A 13229-nucleotide genomic window follows, 5' to 3' on the forward strand; every position below is an offset into this window, starting at 1 on the left:
CAGAGAAACCAGTATTCACATAAAAGAGGAGAGGGCTGCTCAAAGGTGGGGGGCTGGTGGAAAAGCAGAGAGGATAGTGGGAGGAAAAGGCAATCAAGCGAAAGCAGCAGGGACAGTCCTTCCATACCGAAACCAGAGGAGAGTGAGAGGCACAGGCGGCAACGCAGGAGAGGTATCCAGGGGCGGCAAAAAGCCGCTCCTTGTACCTTTAAGAGCCGAATTTCCAGTTTTTAAACCAGAAATTCGGCATTACTATTGTGAAAGAGCGCAATTGCGCTTGTCTCAATAGTGGTCCTGCCAGCGAGGGGGGGCGGCATTGAAGGAACCGCCTCAGGCGGTGCATTAATTAGAATCTGCGCTGGAGAGGCATTATGATCCTTCTGCTATGGCATCATCATACCCTCACCAGCTGCACTATGGGGGCATGCCCCGGCAATATCTACATCCAAGGGCTATGGTAAGCAATGTCTCGCAGGCTAATTGCCAACTCTTTAAGGGCTACCATCCTTACTCACGGTAAAGGCTTAGGGACAGTCCATTTACTGGAAAATAAAAAGCTTAAATAACAGCGTTCTAACCCTGCCTGCATATCTGGGCAGGCTCACTTACGGTCAGTTCTCTCAGTGCACACGGGGAGGGGGGAGAGGGGCTGTGCCCCCCCCTCTAGCAACTGTGTAGCCTCAAGCAACTGATTAGTCCAACCTATTATGTTAATGACTGAAAGGGAAACTGCTCAGCTTGCTAGATAGGCTAATGTGAGCCTTTTACAGTATGCACTGCTTTTAGCACTTAAAGGGGAAGTAAACCCCTTATTAAAAAACCCTACTCCCCTACCCTACATAGGCTCATCTACATCCCCCCCCCCCAACCTAGCTGCTACCCTGGGCAAATGCCCCTAAGTTTTCTTCTTCTTCGGTCTTCATTGGGTCTTCTTCTGGCACTTCGGCAATTTCCGTGACTTTCGGCACATGCACAGCTGACAAAAACCCGAAGACTGCTCCAACTGCGCATGCGCCGATACGGAACTTGCTTCCCGATGAATACCGAAGAGAAGAAGATGGCTGCCATGAACTCCGATGCTGTGAATCTGCACTAAGGGGTAAGTAAAAAGTTAGGGGCATTTGCCCTGGGGTAGCAGCTAGGCTGGGGGGGACGAGGGACGGGGGTCTATGTAGGGTAGGGTCGGCCCCAGGGATGCATGTGCCTCTGAGTAGTTCGTAGCCTGGTCTTGGTTATGGAGCACTTCAATTTCCAGAACTGCAACTTGGAGATCCTGTACAGCAAACCCAAAGCTACAGAACTCAGATAGAGCAGAACCGGGAACCTCCTCTTTACTATACAGACGTTGATGTTATATGGTTGGAGAGCTGAGGTAAAGATGCCCCACTTACCATCCCCGGTGCTGTGTTCCTGAAGCATCGAACAGTAACCCAGCCAATTTCAGACATTCCCAGGGTCCCCATATCCCACCCCACTTTGCCAGAATGAGCACCCCATCACAGGAGGGTGAGTGTCTGTACCCCCAAGGACAATACCCCATGGGGTACATGCCCCAGATGAGACCTGGCCTCCCAGATGGTAGGATTATCCCTCCGGAAACTTTCTCTTTCCCATTTAAATTTGAGCAGCCATCCTCCAAGGCCCCGACACTTTGCAGTGCCTATGGACCCTCGCATGGTGAGACCACCAGACTCAGTGTACAATGGGAGGATACGTTTGGCTCCATGATGGACAGTCTGGAGATGGTAGCCATGCAGAGACTTTCATCCCTTGCTGGTCCTCCAAGCTCTGCTTACCCCTCACCTCTAGGGCCCACACCCTATCCACCTCCTGGGGCACCTGGAACAACAAATGGGGGAAGACATTTACCAACCCCTTGCCTTGGATAGAACGCATATAGCTGTTCCAGGAGAGAAAGGTAGGTATTACTTGTGCCTGGCCCATTCTCTATTCATATCTACTTTCAATTAGAGCAATAGAGCTAGATCAACTTGCAGCCAATCAGAGCCCGGAGATTAGAATTCTGGCAAATATAACCTATTAGAGTTGCTAATCATTATATTTGTGTTTTATTTGCAGCTTTGTCACCAGGGGAATCCCAAACTCAAGGCTCCTCCCATGCAAACCCTTCCGCTGAGAGCTGTGAAGATATGGAATTCTCTCCCTGAATCAGTTGTACAGGCTGATACATTAGATAGCTTTTAAGAAGGGGTTGGATGGCTTTTTAGCAAGTAAGGGAATACACAGTTATGGAAAATAGCTCATAGTCCAAGTTGATCCAGGGACTAGTCTAATTGCCATTTTGGAGTCAGGAAGGAATTTTTCCCCCTCTAAGGCAAATTGGAGAGGCTTCAGATGGGTTTTTTTTGCCTTCCTCTGGATCAACTGGCAGATAGGTAGTTAATAAAAAAATAAAAAAAAAGTTGAACTCGATGGGCATGTGTCTTTTTTCAACCTTACTTACTATGTTACTATGATGAATGGGGATGTCTGTGGGGATGGGGATTCTCCTGTGCCCCAAGCCCCCTCCAAGCCAAGGAAATCCAGCCAGTGGCACCTTCAGAGATCATGAAAAGCCATGAGGTCTCACAGATGGCACCCAGGATGTTCCTACTGCAGCCAGCCTGGCACCCCACCAGGGCCCAAATAATGCTATGAACGACAGTGAGTGAATATTTCAAAAGCTATGCAAAAATAAATAATGACAACCAATTGAAAAGTTGGCTTAGAATTAGGTATTCTATAACATACTTAAAGGTGACCCACCCTTTTGCAGGGACACTGTATCCTTAGACATTGTTAGTATCTATAATAATCTGCTTGTCTGTTGTGAGCTCTGAGATGTAGGCATTTTTACCACAAACTAGAGGGCGCCTCTACTCCATTATAATGCTGGTGTTTTTTACCAAATATGGATCATACAAACCCTTGATCTTTTCATTTCCCAGGGTATTTGGGCCCCTTCTGAACAATAAATAGGGGAGGGGCTTATAGTATTAATATTGGGCTCCGCTGAAACTGAATGTTTTCTTTTGTAATCCCTCTCTTTATCCTTTGTGGTTACCTAATGGAAATACAGGTATGGGACCTGTTATCCAGAATGCTCGGGACCTGGGGTTTTATTGGATAACGGATCTTTATTATATCTCTATTGCAGGTATAGCAGAGATATCCAGTGTGCAGCCCTGTAGCTGTGTGCCTGGGGATGCTGGGAGTGGTAGTCAAACAACAGTTGGAGAGACGCTGCCTGGAAAATATCCCCTATCAGATCCACTAAATCAGATATTTAGTGTAGGTGAAGCTTTAAGGGTAACTTCGCTATATATGATTTGTTTTGTCAGTGATGGGTATAGGGGCACGGTGTTTTGCCTGTGGTATATTTCGAGGGCACTGTGTGGGTGCTAGGATTAATTTTGTTTGTTTTTTCCATCCTGGGCTTTCTTACCCATGTCAAGCTTTAGGATGGGCCTTTCACCTTAATAGATAACATGAGCTTGTCCTGTGACTTTCGTGGTACAATCATGCTTGATGCCCAGAGCTCTGGGGGTGGCACAGAAAGAAGAAAGAGGTGAACATCACCCCTTCTATTATATTGCATAGAAACCCTGAAAAGATATTGACCCTGTGTCTATCAGCCCCATCACTTAATTATTAACCAATGAAATTGCATATCATTACCCATTCTAACAAACCCCCTGCACAAATATTGACCCCGTGTATTTCAGCCCCATGATGTTCATATTAACCAATGAATTCCCAGAGCAGTACCTATTCTAAAAAAACCTGCATAGATATAAAACCATACAGATCTTTAAGACTCTATCAATACCACTGCTGAGTTATATCCCACCCTGCCCTGCACCTGCACATTTCAGCAGCCCCTCCGCAGTATTAAATCACACTATTGGTCCGTTACCTTGATCAGAATGAGGCACAGGAGCACCTTCCCTCCCTCAATATTTGCCATAGAGATTCAAGAAAAACACAGAGACATATTTATGGGGAAACCAGTTCGTGGGAACAGGATTTATTCAAATTAAAAGTCAATTGGGTTCGGGCATCCTTAACAGCTGATGATCCAGAAGAAGGCAAAAACCATAGAGTGCTTCGGCAATCTGCACTAAAGGGAAAAATTCCTTCCTGACTCCAAATGGCAATCGGTATTGCTCCCTGGATCATGGCTTTATATGTATGTTTGAGAGGGAGGGTGCATGTATGTGCATGTGTGAGTGCTTATGTGAGTACTAATGTGGGTGCATGATAAGCGGGTAGGGGTGGGTGCAAGGGTAAGGGGGGGTGAGAGTGAGGGCAAGGGGTGGGGGTAAGAAGAGGGTGGGTGAAAGCAAGGGTAAGGGGTGGGGGGTGAGAAGAGGGAGTTCAAGCGAGGGTGGGGGGTGAGAAGAGGGAGTTCAAGCGAGGGTAAGGGGTGGGGGTAAGAGGAGGGGGGTGAAAGTGAGGGTAAGGGGTGGGGGGGTGAGAGGATCGGGTTAAAGCAAGGGTAAGGGGTGGGGGGTGAGAGGAGGGTGTGTTAAAGTGAGGGTAAGGGTTGGGGGTGAGAGTAGGGGGTGAAAGCAAGGGTAAGGTGAGAGGGTGAGAGGAGACGGGTTAAAGTAAGAGTAAGGGGTGGGGGTGAGAGGAGGTGGTGAAAGTGAGGGTAAGGGGAGGAGGGGGTGAGAGGAGGGTGGGTTAAAGTGAGGGTAAGGGTTGGGGGTGAGAGTAGGGGGTGTAAGCAAGGGTAAGGTGAGGGGGTGAGAGGAGACGGGTTAAAGTAAGAGTAAGGGGTGGGGGTGAGAGGAGGGGGGGAGAAAGTGAGGGTAAGAGGTGGAGGGGTGAAAGCCAGGGCAAGGGGTGGAGGGTGAGAGGAGGGGTGAAAGCGAGGGAAAGGGGGTAAAAGTAGGGGAGTGAAAGCGAGGGTAAGGGGTAGTGGGTTAGAGGAGGGGTGAAAGAGAGGGTATTTGGAGGGGGTGAGAGGGGGTGAAAGCGAGGGTAAGGGGTGGGGGTGAAAGAGAGAGTATGGGGAGGGGGTGAAAGCAAAGGGGGGTAAGAATCGGGCGGTTGAAAGCGAGGGAAAGGGGTGGAGGCGTGAGAGGAGTGGGTGAGAGTGAGGGTAAGTGGTGGGGGACGTGAGAGGAGGGAGATGAGAGCCAGGCTAAGGGGGGGTGAGAGAGCAAGCGAAAGAGGTACAGGTTTGAGAGAAGGTGTGAGAGCGAGGGTAAGGAGTGGGGAGGTCAGGGGAGGATGGTGAAAGCAAAGGTAAGGGGTGAGTTGGTGTAAAAAGGTGGGAGCAAGGATAAGAGGTGGGGGGTAAGAGGAGGGCTGAGAGCAAGTATAAGGGGTGAGAGGAGAGTGGTGAAAGTTAGGGGTAGGTGGGTGAGAGGAGGGGTAAGAGCAAGGGTAAGCTGTGGGGTGGCAGTGAGGGAGGATGCATGGGTAAGGGGGGTTTAGAAGAAGGGCAACAATACATGCTAACAATTTTAATCCATGAAACCATGTTACAAAATCAATGTCCACTATCTCCTCTACCTCCGTGTCTTCTATCTCATCCACTACATCCACCTCCATGTCCTCCACCTCATCCACTACGTCACATCCATGTCCTCTACCTCATCCACTACATCCACCTCCATGTCCTCCACCTCATCCACTACATCCACCTCCATGTCCTCCACCTCATCCACTACGTCTACATCCATGTCCTCTACCCTGTCCACCTTATGGAGGGCCATCTCAACTCCCCACTCTCTACACTCCACTCCCTACTCCCCACTCACCTACTCTCTACACTATCTACTCTCCACAAACCACTCCCCCACTCTCCTCGCCCCCTTCTCTCCCACTATTCCTACTTACCAGCACAGCCTGTACAGATGGAATATATACAAGCAAGGTTGGCTCTCCTAGAAAGAGAAAGGAAGAAGGTGGAATTACTTCTACTGTAACTTTTAGTCATTTTTTATTATTGAAGGTTTTTGATTTATTTAGCATTTTATTCAGCAGCTCAATTTGCATCTTAAGCAATCTGGTAACTAGGGTCCAAATTACCCTAGCAACCTGCCTTTATTTGAATAAGAGACTGGAATATGAATAGGAGAGGGCCTGAATAGAAGGATCAGTAATAAAAAGTAACAATAACAATAAATTAGTAACCTTACAGAGCATTGGTTTTTTAGAAGGGAGTCAGCGACCCCCATTTGAAAGCTGCAAAGAGGGGGAAGAAAAAGCCAAATAATTCTAAAACTATAAAAAATAAATATTGAAAACCAATTGAAAAGTTGCTTAGAATTCACCATTCTATGACATAATAAAAGTTACTTTAACGGTGAACCACCCCTTTTATAAAGCACCAACAGATTGATACAGGTTTAGATACAAAGTTACCAAAAACTGATACAAGATGCATATCTCTATTGATGGACAGATGTTGCTGATAATCTGTATGTCTGCACTTGGTACCTGCACATTGTAAATAAAGTCCCCTGATGACAATATTAATAACATTGTCCCCTTTAATATCCCATAAAAAGTCCCCCATGATATACCCCCAACTTACTCCAATAAATTCCTGTCTGGGTCACTGAAAAATCTCTTACAAAATCTTTCTCTAAACTTGTAGCTACTCTCTGTCTCTCCAACAGTCAACTGTCCCAACTGTCACTGCTGTCTGCTCCTCAGGGAGTGAAATGCTGGGGTTGCCAACAGTAACAGTCCCGCCCACTAGGAGCCCCAAATATATCAGAACAGTGTATTGAAACTTAATACATTTAGATAAGTGTGTTCAATTAATGGAATAAAGAGAATCTACAACATACTTTTGGAACTTTTATCCCCCCGCACACACACCCAAATGTAAAACTGTCTACTTTTCCCCGGCATTCATACTATCTCTGGCTCCCATTAGGGTTGCCACCTTTTCTGGAAAAAATTACGAGCCTTCCTACATATTTATCTTTTTTCCCTATTAATAACATTGAGATCGATCATCATTTTTACTGGCCAGGTGGCAACCCTAGCTCCCATCAAGCTGAAACATGAGGCTGCCAACCTCTGTATTGTGTGATATACATGCCAACTCATATCTCTATCCATGGGCAGATGTAGTCTGTATGTCTGTGCTTGGTACCTACACTTTGTAAGTATCCCCTGATAACATTAATAAAATTGTCCCCTAATATCCCATAGAAAAGCCCCCCCATGATATACCCCCAACTTACTCCAATAAATAGTTGCCTGGGTCACTGAAAAATCTCCTGCAAACTCTCTCTCTAAATCACTAGCTCCTCTGTCTCTCCAAATCTCCCAACTGTCACTGCTGTCTGATCCTCAGGGAGTGAAATGCTGGGGTTACTAATAGTAACAGTCCCGCCCACTAGGAGCCCCAAGCATATTATTGGTTAAGAACTCAGAGGGACAGTTAAAAAAGCAGTGGATGGAAACCTAATAAATTTAGATAGCTTTGTTCAATTAATGGAATGTTAATAACTTTGTCCCCTTTAATATCCAATAGAAAAGCCCCCCATGATATACCCCTAACTTACTCCAATAAATTCCTGCCTGGGTCAGCTGAAAATTCTCTCTCTCTAAACTTGTAGCTACTCTCTGTCTCTCCAACAGTCAACTGTCCCAACTGTCACTGCTGTCTGTTACTCAGGGAGTGAAATGCTGGGGTTGCCAACAGTAACAGTCCCACTCACTAGGAGCCCCAAATATATCAGAACGCAGTTAAAAGAAGCAGTGTATTGAAACTTAATACATTTAGATAAGTGTGTTCAATTAATGGAATAAAGAGAATCTGCAACATACTTTTGGAACTTTTATCCCCCCCCCCCACACACACACAAATATGAAACTGTCTACTTCTCCCCGGCATTCATTCTATCTCTGGCTCCCACAAGCTGAAGCATGTAGCTGCCAACCTCTGTATTGTGTGTTATTCATGCCAACTCATATCTCTATCCATGGGCAGATGTTGCTGTTAGTCTGTATGTCTGTGCTTGGTACCTACACTTTGTAAATAAAGTCCCCTGATAACATTAATAACATTGTCCCCTTTAATATCTCATAGAAAAGCTCCCCCATGATATACCCCCAACTTACTCCAATAAATAGCTGCCTGGTCACTGAAAAATCTCCTGCAAACTCTCTCTCTCTAAATCACTAGCTGCTCTGTCTCTCCAAATCTCCAAACTGTCACTGATGTCTGATCCTCAGGAAGTGAAATGCTGAGGTTGCTAATAGTAACAGTCCCGCCCACTAGGAGCCCCAAGCAGATTATTGGTTAAGAACTCAGAGGGACAGTTAAAACAAGCAGTGGATGGAAACCTATTAATTTAGATAGCTGTGTTAATGGAATATTAATAAGATTGCCCCACATGATATACCCTTAACTTACTCCAATAAATGGCTGCCTGGGTCACTGAAAAATCTCCTGAAAACTAAATCACTAGCTGATCTGTCTCTCCCAATCTCCCAACTCTCACTGCTCACAGTGAAAAGCTGGGGTTGCCAACAGTAACAGTCCCGCCCACTAGGAGCCCCAATCAGAAGCACAGTTAAAAGCATCAATGGCAGAAAACCTTTTGAAATGCATGAACTAAATACAGAGAATGGGAAATATAAAAGTGGTATAGGTATAAACTGATTGGTTTACCCAGGTTGAGGTTAGAAGTCTAGAACAGGGGGTTGCAGATCATTTTCTGGATGGAATTGAGCCTTCAACCCCAGTTCTGCAGGGCAGCAGTGCTCCTCATATACACTATATTCATTTCTGATTCATGATGTCAGGGGACAGGGTTAAGCTCACAAGCAAGATATACCCCAGCTAGATGAGCTACATACTGGTATAGAAGCAGCTATTTTCTAGGTTTGCTCATAGCCGATACTTAGACATATGCATACCTCCCAACATTTTGGAAATAAAAAGAGGGACAAAAAAGTTGGCGCATGTAACATGGCAAAATTGTGTTTGACCACGCCTGTTTTTGTGGCCACGCCCCTAATTACCATGTTCATTTTACAAAATTTGCCAGGTTACGAAAGTTTTCAATTTTTACAGTTATTATAGTTTTGCTAATGAAGGTGAATTGCCCTTTAAGCTGTGAGTCTAACTTTTCCCAAGGGACCTGTTATCTTATATTACAATTGCTTATTTGCTTATCTAGAAATTGTTACAAAAGTATCTTATCTTCTGCTGTGGTTGTTCTGGGCTCTCTGCCAAAAGCCGATTAAGGTAGAATCTTTGTTTATTTTTCTGGCTGTTCAGTGCAGAGAAAAACGGGTCTTTCCAGTACAAATGAGGGACTGCAGGTTGAGCTGTCAAAAGAGGGACTATCCCTCTAAAAATGGGACATTTTGGAGGTATGCATATGTAGGTGAGGTTTTTCTAAACCCCAGGGATTCAGTTGGCCAGCTAGGCTGGGTCCTTTTTTCCCCAGAGTAGGACCTTTTTTCCCAGAGGGGAACTGAAAGGTTAGGCTCAAGATTAGGCAGAGTTTAGGATTAGGGAGTTGCTGGGAGTAAGAACTCCTTGCCCAGGCCATCTATAACAGTTTATAGTAACAAAGCAAATATTAATATAGCAGCAATAAAATATATCATGCAGAGTCTTGTAACAGGAACAATGGGACAGGGGCCACACTGTGCCACCTAGTGACAGTTTTAGAGCTCCTAAAGGGATATTATTGCAGTAGAACTAGAACTAAGCTGATGAAGAGAATGGATGGTATCCGGTGTGGCCAAATTGGGGTTGTTCATAGTTACATGATAACTATGTATAAATATACTAGGGGGACCATACAATAAACTCTCTGATGCTTTATTCACCAGTATATCCTTCCAGCAGACACAAGGGACCCACTGAGATTAGATGAAAGGAGATTCCATCTTAACATTTGGGAAGGGTTTGTTACTGTGAGAGCTGTGAAGTTGTGGAATTCTCTCCCAGAATCAGTTGTAATGGCAGATTTATCAGATAGCTTTGAGAAAGGGTGGGATGACTTTTTAGCAAGTGAGAAAATGTAAGGTTACTGACATTAGCTCAGTACAGGTTGATCCAGGGACTGGTCCGATTGCCCCCATATGTAAAAATTCACTAAGTTTTCCCAGGAGCAGTAAACTCTACCTGCTGATTGGTTGCTATGGGTTACTGCCCTGGGCAAACGTAATGCCTTTTATTACATAACCCCATTGGAACCAAGAAGGAATTTAATTCTCTCTCGACTGGAAATAAAAATGGCTCTGGACATTTGGTTTTAACCTCCTTCTGGATCATGTAGCACTTAGGGAGCCTTCATCTGGTTCCTATTGTAACTGCGTTTAGCATTGGTGTTTTGAAATGTAACAAAAAAAATTGTGATTGGTCATTTTTATCACAGGCACTGATTAAACAGAGCTGGATTTCCAGTTCTCAGGCAAGAGTCTTTTTTAAAGGACCAGTAACATCAAATTTTTTTTTCAAAAATTCGTTAGTACATAACGAAAAAATAACACCAACACAAATTAAAATTTAAAATAGCAAAGCCTTTATTGAGAAATAACTTACAGAAACTCCACTTCCTGTCCTCTTCAGAAACGGCGAAAAGGCGACCATCCTTCCTGCAGCGCTCGATTTGTCCTCCCTGGCTAGCTCCAATATTCTACTGACAGCGTGTGAAGTGAGGTGAAGAGAGTTGAAGCTGCGGATCAAGACCCTGTGGCACCGACACATGAAGACCTTTCTGCTGTACGAGTGCAAGAAAACCAACTGGTGCAGGCAGCCAAAGATGCAGACAGTTTCCTGGGAGCAAGCGGTTCACCCTCCACAGGCAGCGGATCGCTGAGGTGTCACCCGGCTGACTGAGAAGAGAACCTGGCAGAGCGACTTCAGGAAAAACTCAGGTTCCGGTTGAGAGACGCAGTCCTGATTCCGGATCTCTGTCCCCATGCCCTCCCGGTTGCACACAGTTGATCCCAGTATGGGACGACGAATGGGACGACAGTAGCTCCACTGCGGCCGAGGAACCAGCTGGTCCGACGTGTGGCAGTTACTCGGGCGGTTACCATGACTACGAAGGCTCCGGCAGCAGCAGATTCCGCTTATCCACCCGCTCCGACCTGCCGCCCAGCCCTTACTCCACCTCCGCCTCCATCGCCTCCTCACAAGCCCCGGGCAAAGGCTTAGCCACGGTCAGCCGCAACCTCAACCGCTTCTCGGCCTTCGTGAAGAGCGGCAGGGAGGCTTTCGTACTGGGGGAGGCGGCGGGGTTCGTGCATGACGGGGACAAGCTGTGTCTGGTGCAGGGGCCGGACGGGCCTGAGTGGCAGGAGAATCCCTACCCGTTCCGCTGTAACATAGACAAGCCCACGAAGCAGACCAAGTTCAAGGGCATAAAGAGATACATCTCGTACCGACTCCTCCCCAGTCACACGGGGCTACAGGTTCACCGCCGCTACAAAAACACTTCGACTGGCTCTATACGCGTCTCCTCTACAAGTTCCCCGTCGTGTCACAGCAGAAAGGTCTTCATGTGTCGGTCCCGCAGGGTCTTGATCCGCAGCTTCAACTCTCTTCACCTCACTTCACACGCTGTCAGTAGAATATTGGAGCTAGCCAGGGAGGACAAATCGAGCGCTGCAGGAAGGATGGTCGCCTTTTCTGAAGAGGACAGGAAGTGGAGTTTCTGTAAGGTTATTTCTTAATAAAGGCTTTGCTATTTTAAATTTTAATTTGTGTTGGTGTTATTTTTTCGTTATGTACTAACGAATTTTTGAAAAAATTTTTTTGATGTTACTGGTCCTTTAAGTTCTCTGCCAAACCCCTCACTCTTCTTTGTAGCTTGGGTGCCTCCCTTTCTCGGATTGCTTAGTTGATTGACAAGTCACCAAAGCTCTTTCAGCCAAAATGAAGGCGACGATTTCTGTTCCTCTATAGGCCCCTGTTCCCATCTAACATGCTTCTCACTACATCTTTAATGCAATACAATTTGTAGTTGTTACTGTACTTCAATGAAAGCCAAGTGCAAAAATACTGCAGTACTTATCTGGGAAGCTGCAGTAGGAATAGAGATGGAGGGATCCCTAATGTGGGGGAACATCTAATGTATATGTCCATACAGCCCTTTAGCTACTTTTTAGCAACCAATAAGAAAATGGGACCATGGACCCTGGATAAAGAGAAAATCTGCATATCAGACTACTAAATGCAGGCCCCCTTTTCTCCCACTTGCAATAGTTCCCCTTTAATCTTTTCTCCTGGTTTTCATAGGGTCTATCATTCATTAGGGATATGTCTTGCCCAAAATACAAGCTGCAAGTGAGACACAGGAGAGAAGCATCCAAAGAGCAACCAGTAGTACAGAGTCCATATCTAAAAAAGCAATATGTGAAATCATTGCTGCTAATCAATGGAGGGAACCTGATACTCATTTAACGTCAGACAATAAATAGAAATAACATGTTAGCACTACAAATACACACAAATATGTGGATAGTAGGCACAAGTCATTTTACAGTACAATAGTTACCATCCCACCCACATAATCCACAACTGAAATACACTCAAGGCTAAGTACAGGGGACTGACCAGGGAAAGGAATCCCTTTTAATGTTGCAGGTTAAAAAACAGGGCCTGATTTACTAAGTAGCACTAATTCCTCCATGTAACAGAGTTGTGTCATATACTGTCAAACCAGACAGAAGGACTTGGTTTATCTGGACAATAATGTTTAGTAGTGAAAGGCTCTGGGAGTAGAATGAGGATCTTCTGGCTTAGACCAAAGATGGGAAAGTCTGGATGTATAAAAACTGTAGGCCTTGAGAAGCGGAAGATCCTGTAGGAAAGGGGCAGGCGGAGTGGGCTAAAAGAGTAAGGAATAAATAGAGTCACACATGCAGGATCTCCAGACCCTTTGTAATAAACAGCAATCCAGTCAAGCTGGGTGCTTGTCCACTGCACATTGATTTCTTTCTCTGCTGTGTATGCCAATATGGGACCCTCAATGGATCTTGGCATCTGCTGAATATCCCAGATTAGGGCCTGATGATCATCGTCATGGTAGAATGGCAACAAGGCAATTCCATGTATAATACCCCAGAATTCATGGTAGAATGGCACAAAGGCAATTCCATGTATAATACCCCAGAATTCATGGTAGAATGGCAAAGAGGCAATTCCATGTATAATACCCCAGAATTCATGGTAGAATGGCAAAGAGGCAATTCCATGTATAATACCCCCCAGAATTCATAGTAGAATG

Source organism: Xenopus laevis, chromosome 9_10L (assembly GCF_017654675.1).
Source record: "Xenopus laevis strain J_2021 chromosome 9_10L, Xenopus_laevis_v10.1, whole genome shotgun sequence".
Taxonomy (NCBI): domain Eukaryota; kingdom Metazoa; phylum Chordata; class Amphibia; order Anura; family Pipidae; genus Xenopus; species Xenopus laevis.